Here is an 11,145-nt window from a genome sequence, read left to right on the forward strand (position 1 = left end):
TTCAAACAGCTCGGGCAAGTCAAAAAGAGTAACTCAGGCACAAATGGATACAACTCGGACTAAAACATGCAAATGTTAAAGAAGTCAGATATAGCAACAAAAGGAAACTCCAGGACACACACCAAAGATCCAGAGGCATCCTTTGGAGGCAGTAACAGAATAAGGACTCAGGAAAAATCTACAAGTCTACATCTCGACATCTCCTAACAAGAAAATAACCCTCTTTTCAACAAAGCAACACTCCGAAAGGAAAGTCACGAACCAGAAAGTCATCAAAATAGCCATCTTTTTATCTATCAGCTAAGGGAACTATCATGCATCAAACATGCCAAAGGGAAATCATCAAAGACGCAAACTTTTCAAACAGTTCATCACTCCAAAACTTCAAATGCAAGGACACAATCAGAAATAGTAACAACATTCAAAACCCTAAAATGCATCAGCTAGCAGGAAACAAGAAAAAGGAGTATATAAAAATAAAGAAACCCTAGAATGGTGCATATCACAGAAACTCTCAGAGTACACGCTGCAACAACAAAATGCCAAGAAAGAATCAAACTTTCCAACATGAATTCAAGCAAGAACAAAACTTCTCATGACCAAACGAAATTATAAAAAGAAATGGCGTGAAAGAAAGAGAGGAAGACAGAAAACCAACCTGCAGCGAAGAGGGAGTGATGAAGCAATCAAGAGACTGAAGCAACAACCGAAGCCACACTAACGATCGTCTTCTCGAGTAAGGAAAAGGAAAGCACGGAAGCACAGAAGTAGATGGAGTAAGGAGAAAAGAGAAGTTGCAGTAAGCAAGTAGAAGAGAAATGGAAGAGAGAGGCTCTTTGAAAAATTCAAAAATGAGAAAAGGAAACGGCAAAGGGGGGAGTTAGTGGGTTTTTAAAACCCTCACACGTTCCCAAGAAAGTGCAAAACGTGCGCTATAAAGAGAGAAACGTTCCGCATTTAAAGCCACTAATGGGAAGTTCTACAAACGAAGACCAACAGAAATGCTTGAGCTCGGCTTCTCTGAAAATTTGAAGTCTAAAGAACTTGACCTTAAAAGGAAAGACCGCACTCAAGCAGGGGCACTGTTCATGCCCAGGGTCGAGCTGTATGACCCGGGCTGAGTTGACCGACCTCTTGCAGATTTTCTAGAGGTTTGGTACTTCACAGTCCGACCTCTTTTGAGTGGTAGTGTGGGTTTTTCTACCATTGCCTTCTGGATCACGCCTTGCTTTAAGTTTGTGTTGACAACCTTCTGCTTTGGCGAAGTTATCCTTGCGGCTTTATATCCGGGCTTTTAGTCACTTGTCCGATGACTTTTTAGTGTTCTTTGTATAGAAACTTTTTTAGTCTCGGATGACGTTCGTAGCCCTATTTTTGGTGATTGTGCCTTCTTTGAGTGGAGTTGTATCCCTTTTAGCTAAGCACATTTGAGCCTTAAGTTGTTTCCCAACCTTTTGGCTTGTTCTTTTTTGAGATCGTACTTGCACCTCTTCTTAGCTGATGTCGACCTGTACGACTTTGCCCCTACTTGAGTTCGGACCTTTCCGTGAGATCGTGCTTTCAGAGCTTCGATCTCTTTGGGGAAGTCGTGCTCAAGCATCTTGACTTTGGTCGATCTTAAGTAGTTTCTCCTTGTGCGAGTTTGGTATTGCCCCTTTTTTAGTTTGTTGAGAGGTCTTTTCAGCCTTCTTCCGACTTTGTTTGTCTTCACTGGTCGTGCTTTTTAGTCATAATCCAACAACTTTTTTAGGTAGTGTTCCAATGGGGAACCTTTTTATAGTTTGTTTGGATGACTTTTTAGCGCCGTTCTGATTTGTGCTTTTGCCTTTTAAGTAGTGTCTTTTTTCAAGACTTCGTACCTTTCAGCAAAGCATTCCTGGCCTTCCTCTGGCCGTTGCGAGATGTCTTTGTCCCTTTTGTGGATCTTTGTGGAGTGTGGGTACTTTGCTGTCCAACCTCTTTTTGATCAGATCTTGTTTTGTCTGTCTCCTGTTTGGGCGGGATGACCTTTAGGGCTAACTTGTCCGACAACTTTTTAGTGTTCTTGGTAAAACCTTTTTAGTTGGTCTGAACAATTTTGATAGCCTTGTCATGGAGCCGTGGCTTTTTGGGCAGAGCTATGTCCCTTTTTTAGCGCACGCTTTTTCGTTGGTCCGACTTCTAGTGTCGATCCGAGCTGTAGCTTTCATTGGTCCGACTTTTCTTGTCAGTCCAAGCTGTAGCTTTCGTTGGTCCGACTTCTTCTTGACGGTCCAAGCTGTAGCTTTCATTGATCGACTTCGCTTGTCGATTCTTTCTGAGTTATTTTTAGTAATCCATTTTTAATCAGGCTTCGCCGGATCTCTTTTTTATGGATTTACTTTTTATAACTCTGTCGCTTTAATCGGTCTGGTGCGACTCCTTCATGTCGGTCGCTTCTAAGTTATTTCTAGTAATCCATTTTATTTAGACCTTGTCAGGTCTCTTTTTATGGAATGCTTTTTATAACTTTTTGTAGTTTTGTTGGGCCGACTTCATCATGTCGGTCCCTTCTAAGTTACTTTTGTAATCCTCTTTCTTAGACCTTGCTCAGGTCTCTTTCAGGGATTACTTTTGTAACTTTATGTTTTGGGCCGACTTCATCATGTCGGGCCCTTCTAAGTTATTTTTAGCAATCCTCTTTCTTGGACCTTTGTCAGGTCTCTTTCAGGGATTACTTTTATAACTTTATGTTCTGGGCCGACTTCGTCATGTCGAGCCCTTCTAAGTTAAAGTAATCCTCTTTTATAAGGTTGGCCAGACCTCTTTCCAGGGTTTACTTATAACTTGGGTTGACTTGGTCCGACTTCTTAACGTCGGCCAGTCTTTAAGTTATTATTTAGCAATCCATTAAGACCTCGTCAGGTCCTTTCTCCGGATCACTTTCGATAACTTCTTGCATTATTCCGTTTTCATCTTTGCCGGTTTGTAGAAGTTGGGTTCAATCCTCGTTTGGTTGACCTTTAGATGAATTTGATTTTCATCTCTGTTGGTCTTTATCGTGATCGTGCAGTGAATTTGTTTTTCACTTTCTGCCGATCTGTAGCTTTATAATCGAGCGATGAATTCTGCTTTCACTTTTTTGCCGACCTTGTCGAAATCGGGCAATGAATTCTGGTTTCATCTTTGCCGACTTTTATCGTGATCGGGCGGTGAATTTAGTTTTCACCCCGCCGACCTTGTCGTGATCTTGCAGTGAAATTTTGCGTTTCAGATTAATGCGTCTTGGTATAGCAGTGAATTTTGTTTTCATTTTGTCGACCTTTGTCGAAATCAAACGATGAATTCGGTTTTCATCGTGGTCGGGCGGTGAAGTTAGTTTTCACCTTGTCGACTTGTCACTTTGTAATCGGACGATGAATTTGGTTTTCATCTTGCCGAATTTGTCGTGATCGGGCGATGAATTTGGTGTTCACCTTGCCGACCTGCCGTAGTCGGGCGTCTTGGTAGGAAACTTTTTAGGAAATCTGTAATCTTTTAAACAATAAAATGAAGATAAGAGTGTGTACATGTTAGTACTTACCTTTCTAGGTCAGACAATCTTTTTGGATCTCGGCCTGGTGCCCTTTTTAGATTGCAGGCATGCCATGACCTTGGTAGCTCTTGCTCCTCGAGGTTGGACACTTTGTAGCAACCTTTCCCCAGTTCTTCTGAACAACTTGGTATGGTCCTTTTCTGTTAGCTGCTAGCTTCTCTTCTCCTGACCGACCTATTCTGATGTCATTTCGGATTAGGATGAGATCGCTGTTGCTAGATTACCTTCCGATTGTATCTTGAGGCCATTTGACGTTTTAACGCCTCTTCCTTGATCCGATCTCGTTCTTGGGTTTCTGGAAGTAGGTCGAGTTCTTCCTTTTGAAGTTGGGAGTTGGCCTCTTCACTGTTGTGGATCACTCTGGGCGATCCTTCTTTGACCTCCACTGGGATCATTGCCTCCATTCCGTAAGCTAATCGGAAGGGTGATTCCTTTGTAGTGGAGTGTGGGGTTGTCCGATATGCCCATAGGACTTGTGGGAGCTCTTCAGATGGGGATATAGGGAAGTTGGCATGCTTTTGATGTAAAGCTTTGACTTTGTATTTGCTCTGAAGAACTTTGGTTCTTTCTGTGAAAAGTTTGCATCTTTGATCGTTTGTTGTCACTTTTCTTTTGTCATTCGCCTTTGAGAAGAATGTGTGCTTTGCTTAGGGTTTTGTTGCTGTTCCTGTTTCTTTTCATCATTGCCTGACTCCTTTTGTACAAAATTTCTAGCTTTTGTTTTGACCTTTTGTTTGAGAGGTGTTCGGATTGTTTGGGTATAGATTGTCGACTTCTTTTTTCTGTGTTCTTGCCCTGTTGTTGCCTCCAAAGGGTGCCCCTGGACTTTCGTGTGAGTCCTGGGGTTTCCCTTTTACTGCCACGTCTGTCACTTGATATTTTGCTATTATTGTCCCAGTTGTTTTCTTATTTGCCCAAGTTGTTTGGTAGTAACCTCATAGTCGACCTATATCTTTGAGATATCTACTAAGATCCCGGACAGCATGTCTGATTGGCTAGATTTCATAGTTTTAATGCGTGTTACTGTGACTGCCCCTGAGTACATTCCTTATACCGCCTTCGAGATCGACTTGTTGTGGTCTTGTAATGTATCTTGGATGAGGCTTCTGTTATTGCCCCCTGGTTTGGTGTTGGCTAGTTTTGAAAATGCATCAGCTCGGGCATTCTATGTGTCGGACTTCATTTTCCCCGATTTTGTCCGAGTTGTTGGTGCTGGCTGGTTTTAAAAATGCATCAGCTCGGACATTCTATGTGTCAGACTTCATTACGGTAGTCAGGAAGGCTTTGCATCGAATGGCGTTCGAGGTATCAGTGAGATACATTATGCTTCTGAAATTGCTGAGATGATGGCTTGGATTCAATGTGCCGTCGTACGGGGTCATGTTGGGAGCTTTGAAGTCCTTTGGGACTTTAGCTTTCATGATCTCCTTGGTGAAGGAATCTTGTGGGAGTCGTCATTGTGACTGGGTTGAATGGTTTTGGCTTTGAGATCAGCCTCGAGCTTTAGGAGCTTGTCCTCTAGCTCTCGTCGTCACCTAGTTTCTCTCTGGAGGTTTCTCTCAGCTTCTTATGCCAGCTGTTTAAGGCGATTCTGTTGCTTACGGATAGCTTCCAAAATTTCTGTGTTTGGGGGTTGCTTATCTCCCCCATTTTGAGGTGTGTCTTTGGAGGTGGCGTCCGTGTCTTTGTTTGGCATTCTGTCCACCAAACCAGAGTTGTGATCATTGTCATGGTCGTCCGCCATGGTGATGGGATGACTTCCAGGTTCCCCGGCAACGGCGCCAATGTTCCGAGGGTTACCTGAAACTGTAGGTCGATCTCGGATGAGATCTTCTGTACTGGTCAGAGATGACGTGTCCAACTGGTGGGTGGCGGCCGGAGCTGTCGTGTCCGACTTGTTGGACTGGCTGCACTGCTGATCCTTTGTCACCGGAGGGTGGTGGTACCTCCAAGAGACTCCGATGCTTAAGTTAGCATGGGTATTAAACAGGTTTTTAGTAGAATCAGAGTATGAGTTATGCTTAGGTGCTCCAGTGTATTTATAATGGTGTGATAGTGACCTTTTTAGATAAGATAAGTTAGTTATCTTATCTTATCTTATCTTTGGGTGAGGTCAGCTTATCTTCAAGGGAACCGCCTTCATCTTTCTAGGCATTAACTGTCTTTAGATTGGGCTGTGTTCCTTCGTTTGGGCCTGTTTGGGCCTCTTATGGCGATTTGGCCGAGCTCTTTGTGAAGAGGTCGGTAATGGGCCAACCTTCCAAGAGGTCGGTCGGCTTGTCGCTAAACATCCCGGGTCGGACAGCTTGACCCAGGGTATGAACAGGGGTATATAAAAATAAAGAAACCCTAGAATGGTGCATATCACAGAAACTCTCAGAGTACACACTGCAACAACAAAATGCCAAGAAAGATTCAAACTTTCCAACATGAATTCAAGCAAGAACAAAACTTCTCATGACCAAACGAAATTATAAAAAGAAATAGCGTGAAAGAAAGAGAGGAAGACAGAAAACCAACCTGCAGCGAAGAGGGAGTGATGAAGCAATCAAGAGACTGAAGCAACAACCGAAGCCACACTAACGATTGTCTTCTCGAGTAAGGAAAAGGAAAGCACAGAAGCATAGAAACAGAGGGAGTAAGGAGAAAAGAGAAGTTGCAGTAAGCAAGTAGAAGAGAAATGGAAGAGAGAGGCTCTTTGAAAAATTCAAAAATGAGAAAAGGAAACGACGAAGGGGGGAGTTAATGGGTTTTTAAAACCCTCGCACGTTCCCAAGAAAGTGCAAAACGCGTGCTATAAAGAGAGAAACGTTCCGCATTTAAAGCCACTAATGGGAAGTTCTACAAACGAAGACCAACAGAAATGCTTGAGCTTGGCTTCTCTGAAAAATTTGAAGTCTAAAGGACTCGACCTTAAAAGGAAAGACCGCACTCAAGCAGGGGCACTGTTCATGCCCAGGGTCGAGCTGTACGACCCGGGCTGAGTCAACCGACCTCTTCAGGTCCAGACTACCCGATCTCCTCTCAAAGAGATCGGCTAAATCACCAGGAAAGCCCAAAAAGGGCCCAAGCAGAGGAATACGACCCAAGTCCAAAGGCAGCCCAAGCCTAGAGAGACAAGGGCGGTTCCCCCAAGATAAAGATAAATCCACTCAAAGATAAGATAAGATAACTATCTTATCTCCAGAAAAGGTCACTCTACGACATTATAAATACACTGGAGCACCCAGGTATATCTCATACTCTGATTCTACTAAAAACCTGCTTAATACCCTTGCTAACTTAAGCATCGGAGTCCTTTGCAGGTACCACCACCCTCCAGTAACAAAGGATCAGCACCACCACGAAGTCCAACAAGTCGGACACGGCAGCTCCGACCACCATCATCAAGTCGGACACAACAGCGCCGACCAGTACAGAAGATCTCATCCGAGATCGACCTATAGTTTCAGGTAACCCATAGAACAATATGAGAAGAACATCGGTTATTCTTGCCTCGTTTTTCCGGTAATCTTATTTGTGATAAATAAATCCTTTCTTTTTGCTATTGTGATTGTATTTTGTTTAAAATCAAAATTACTGGATGGTGGATACTCTGATAAAGTTGTTTTAAAACACTTTTTTGAAGGATGCTTAAATGTCAAACTATGACTGGATGTATTTAATAAATTGGTTTAATAATTGAAAGATTCAAAACAAAACAAAACAAAAGAATTGATTTTTTATAACAACATCAATAAATTTAATGATCCAGACCATAACTATCAGATTCAGTTCAATCTGGCCTATTTACGTAATCGGATTGGATAATGCTTTTTTTTTCTTTCTTTTAACTTGCAAGACAACTTTATTCAGCAATCCTAAGTCTCCTTCTTCAACGTCAAACTCGAGCTCTGTGGCTCACTGCGTGCTCTCCCGCCCAAGATATCTCCCTTTCTCGGCTCTGGTCTCTCTCACTGTCTTCGGTGTTGCACTCAAGCTCATCGTTGCTCTCTTGGCTCCGGTATCTCTCACTATCTTCGGTCTAGCACTCAGTGGCGATCGTGCACCATTCCTGCCCTCGTTGTTGCTGGCGGCAAACGCAGCAGGTCCCGGGATTTATCTTCGTCGCTCCCTATCTCGTCACCGTCTTGCAGTCAGTCCTACGCCTTTGTTCCGCTTGCAGTCGTCTCGTTCCCCTTTCGCCACAATTCCTCTTAGTATGTTACAGTTCTTCTCCATAACTTGGTTTTAATTTATCAATTTCTGCTTCAAGGTTTGATGATCATGGTGTGGTTACTTCTAGAGATCCTTCGGTTGGGACTTGTCGTTTTATTTTTGGGAGTTAGAAATAGCTTCTGATTCATCTGCTTCTCATATAACAACAACATATAAATATCATCCGTGCATTTTGCTGGTAATTTTAATCATCCAATGGATTTTTTAAGTAATGTGTGAATTTAGAAATTTTATAATCGGGTTTTCGAGGGATGATGGATTTAGAAGTTAAAGTAGAATTATGTAGTTTTATAATAGGCTTTAGAATTGAATTTTTATTATTATTGGCTTGAATTTGCATCACATTTGAGTTGAATTCTAAACTTGTTTGCTGAGAATTTGATTTTTTTTAATTTTTTCGATTTTGCTGTGTCATATGTATTGAGAATATTTTTGTCTTACAGGGAGAAACATGCTTTCTGATTTTATTATATCGGTTTTGAACGATCTGTCGATCTATTTCCACCCTCCAGTTAGCCAGTACTTCTATGTTTCCATCGAAGTTTCTTCGAAAGACAAGTTTTTAGTGAGTGTGATGGGTTTCTTAATCAGCGCAGCAATCACCGCTCCACTTTATTTGGGTTACCAGTGGAATTCCCGCTGTCGTTTACAGATAGACTCGTTATGGCTAGTGCTAGTGGCACGTTCACAGCTGTCGTGAGTTATGACTGTCGATGTGGCGGTTGCTAGGGGTGCGTACACCCTCAGGGGAGCGGATAGTGACTACAGCCGGAAGGGACGATGTGCCGTCGCCACCACCGCCTACGTCATGCAGAGACCTGGTACCACCACCTAATGGGATAGCCAAGTTCTTTAGGATTTAAATTTGGGGCATCTTTGTTTTTATGCTAATCTTTTATTTGTTGCTAGGACATTTCATTTTTGGGTTTGTGATATACTTTAACAAAACAGCATTTTTGCGACAGTTTTTTTCCTTATATTTTCTACTATTCATGTGCCGAAAAAGTGTAAATAACTACCATCAGCGAAGGAAGACTACAAAACTCATTTCTTGTGTTTAGAGTATTGTTACATAATAGTGTTGGATTATTATGTTGTGCTTAAATTATAATTCATGAACCTTTGGACCTGGTAAGCCCAAAAAATCATGCTGTTGTTAATTCTTATCAAAAACTGCACAACAAAGTGTGAGTAAATTGCACTGAAGATTCCTGGAAACCAATTATTTTTTTTAGATTACATATGGTTTAGGTGCTGAGAAGGAAAAGTAGCAAAGACTAAGATGCTTACGAATTATGAATAGAACACAAAATCTTGGTTTAAGTGTATTGTATTTGGAGTCAATTTATATCCAGAGAAATTGGATGAAAAATTTTGAAATGTATTATTGTTTGTTCAGCCATTATGTTAAGTCTCAGGTCAACTACTAAATCATCAAAGTGCCTCTTATAATGATTCCAATAATTATATGCCTATGGATTTAGTTTTTGAGGTTTCTTTAGGACTAAAGTTCAATATTAACATTGAATGATATAAAACTTAATAAAGCATGCTCAATTTTATAATGCACTTGATAAATGAATAAAAAGAATGTGAAGTTTTACTTTCACACTCAAAGTCATACCAAGAAGTTTCTTTTGTTGAATAAACTTGACACTTTGAGAGACAACTCCACAAGAATTTTCCTTGAACATGTTTGAGGCTTTTAAAAGTCTATAACCAATGTATTGGAATACTTGGTGAAAGTATCTAATGGCACAAACCAATTGCACTGCTAAGATAGATATGGCAACAGTGTCTTGCCTCTTGCAGTTTTCGGAGGGCGCCACAAGGTGATGGTAAAATTCAATTTGTGATCAAATTTGGAATTCTATTACATCCATTGATATGTGTCAATGATTTGAAAACCTTGTTATTATATGTCATAGCCAATCAAATTTATATTGAATTTGAATGACAAACTATAGCTGTGGATTGTGCTTATAGTTTTATGATTAATTTAGAATTTCTTGATCAGCAAGACAAAGCTGGACATTAATACTCGGAACAGCGAAGGGTTCACAGCACTTGACATCCTTGAGAAGGCTAAGGACACTGCAGAAAATAGGCAATTGCAAGCCACATTTATCAGAGCCGGTGGTAAAAGGAGCATCCAATCTTCCTCTCCCGCACTCAAAGGAGACAGAGCCAATTTTCTATTACCTATAGCTTCTAGGCTTTTGCTCTCAAGAAGGTACATTTCTAATGAATTGGAAATGTCACATGAAATTCTATCTATTGAATGCACAAGCCCACCGGAACTTAGCAAAAGCGCAGACTCTAAATCGCCCCAGCAGCCTCAAGTAAGCGACAGACTTGATATTGCTACCTACAAGCCATAATACTTGTCCCCAAAAAGTTCAGGGAAACATAAGCATCAGAGCCAAAAGAAAATGGAAAATCTGAACTAACTTTATTATGCTAAAAGGAGTAAGCACATGGAGATGCACAAAGAGGCATTACTGAATGCAAGAAACACCATCATATTAGTTGCTGTTTTCATTACAACTGTGACTTTTGCTGCTGGTATTGCTCCTCCTGGTGGTGTATACCAAGAAGGACCAATGAAGGGGAAGTCTGGCGAGTAATACAATAGCTTTTAAGGTCTTTGCAATAAGCAACAACATAGCACTATTCACTTCTCTATCTATAGTTATTGTTCTTGTTAGCATCATTCCTTTTAAGAAGAAACCACATATGAGACTACTGAGTATAGCTCACAAGGTTATGTGGGTGGCTATTGCATTTATGGCAAGTGGTTATGTTATAGCAATATGGGTGATCTTGCCACATAGTGAAGGGATGCAGTGGTTATCTGTGATGCTGATAGCACTTGGTGGTAGCTCTCTTGGGACAATCTTCATTGGTCTTAGCGTGCTGCTGGTTGAACATTGGCCGAGGAAATTCAAGTGAAAAAAAACAAGAAAGGAAGGTGCAAATTCTGATAGAGAGAGTCAAAACTCAGATGTTAAGAGTCAAAACTCTCGGGACCGGCTACTTTTGACGCCAATGACGACGAGCTCAGGGAAGGCGTGCAAGCGCGACTGAGTGCGAGACGGTGACGATTGAAGACACAGAAGTGACGAGGAGCTTGGGTGCGAGACCAGAGACGAGAGAGGGATTGAGCTTGAGATTACAAGAGCCAGTGAGCAAAGAGATGAGGAGCTCGAGTTTCAGTGAGAAAGGAGATGCTAGGGCTAGGTTTTTTTCTTTTTCGGGTCAACTTGAGGGATTAGTGAGAGGTTGGACTTGAGTTTGGGCTTGCGCAGGGACAAGGGGCTAAGGTTGGGTTTTTTCTAGGGATTTAATTGTAATTTTATATTTTTAGGGATTTA

At 41.5% G+C, this 11,145-nt stretch overlaps 1 pseudogene; it reads left to right on the plus strand.

Annotated features, from left to right (window-relative positions):
* On the plus strand, positions 8,475–10,858 carry LOC107613824 (annotated as a pseudogene).

Source organism: Arachis ipaensis, chromosome B01, assembly GCF_000816755.2.
Source record: "Arachis ipaensis cultivar K30076 chromosome B01, Araip1.1, whole genome shotgun sequence".
In the NCBI taxonomy this organism is placed as follows: domain Eukaryota; kingdom Viridiplantae; phylum Streptophyta; class Magnoliopsida; order Fabales; family Fabaceae; genus Arachis; species Arachis ipaensis.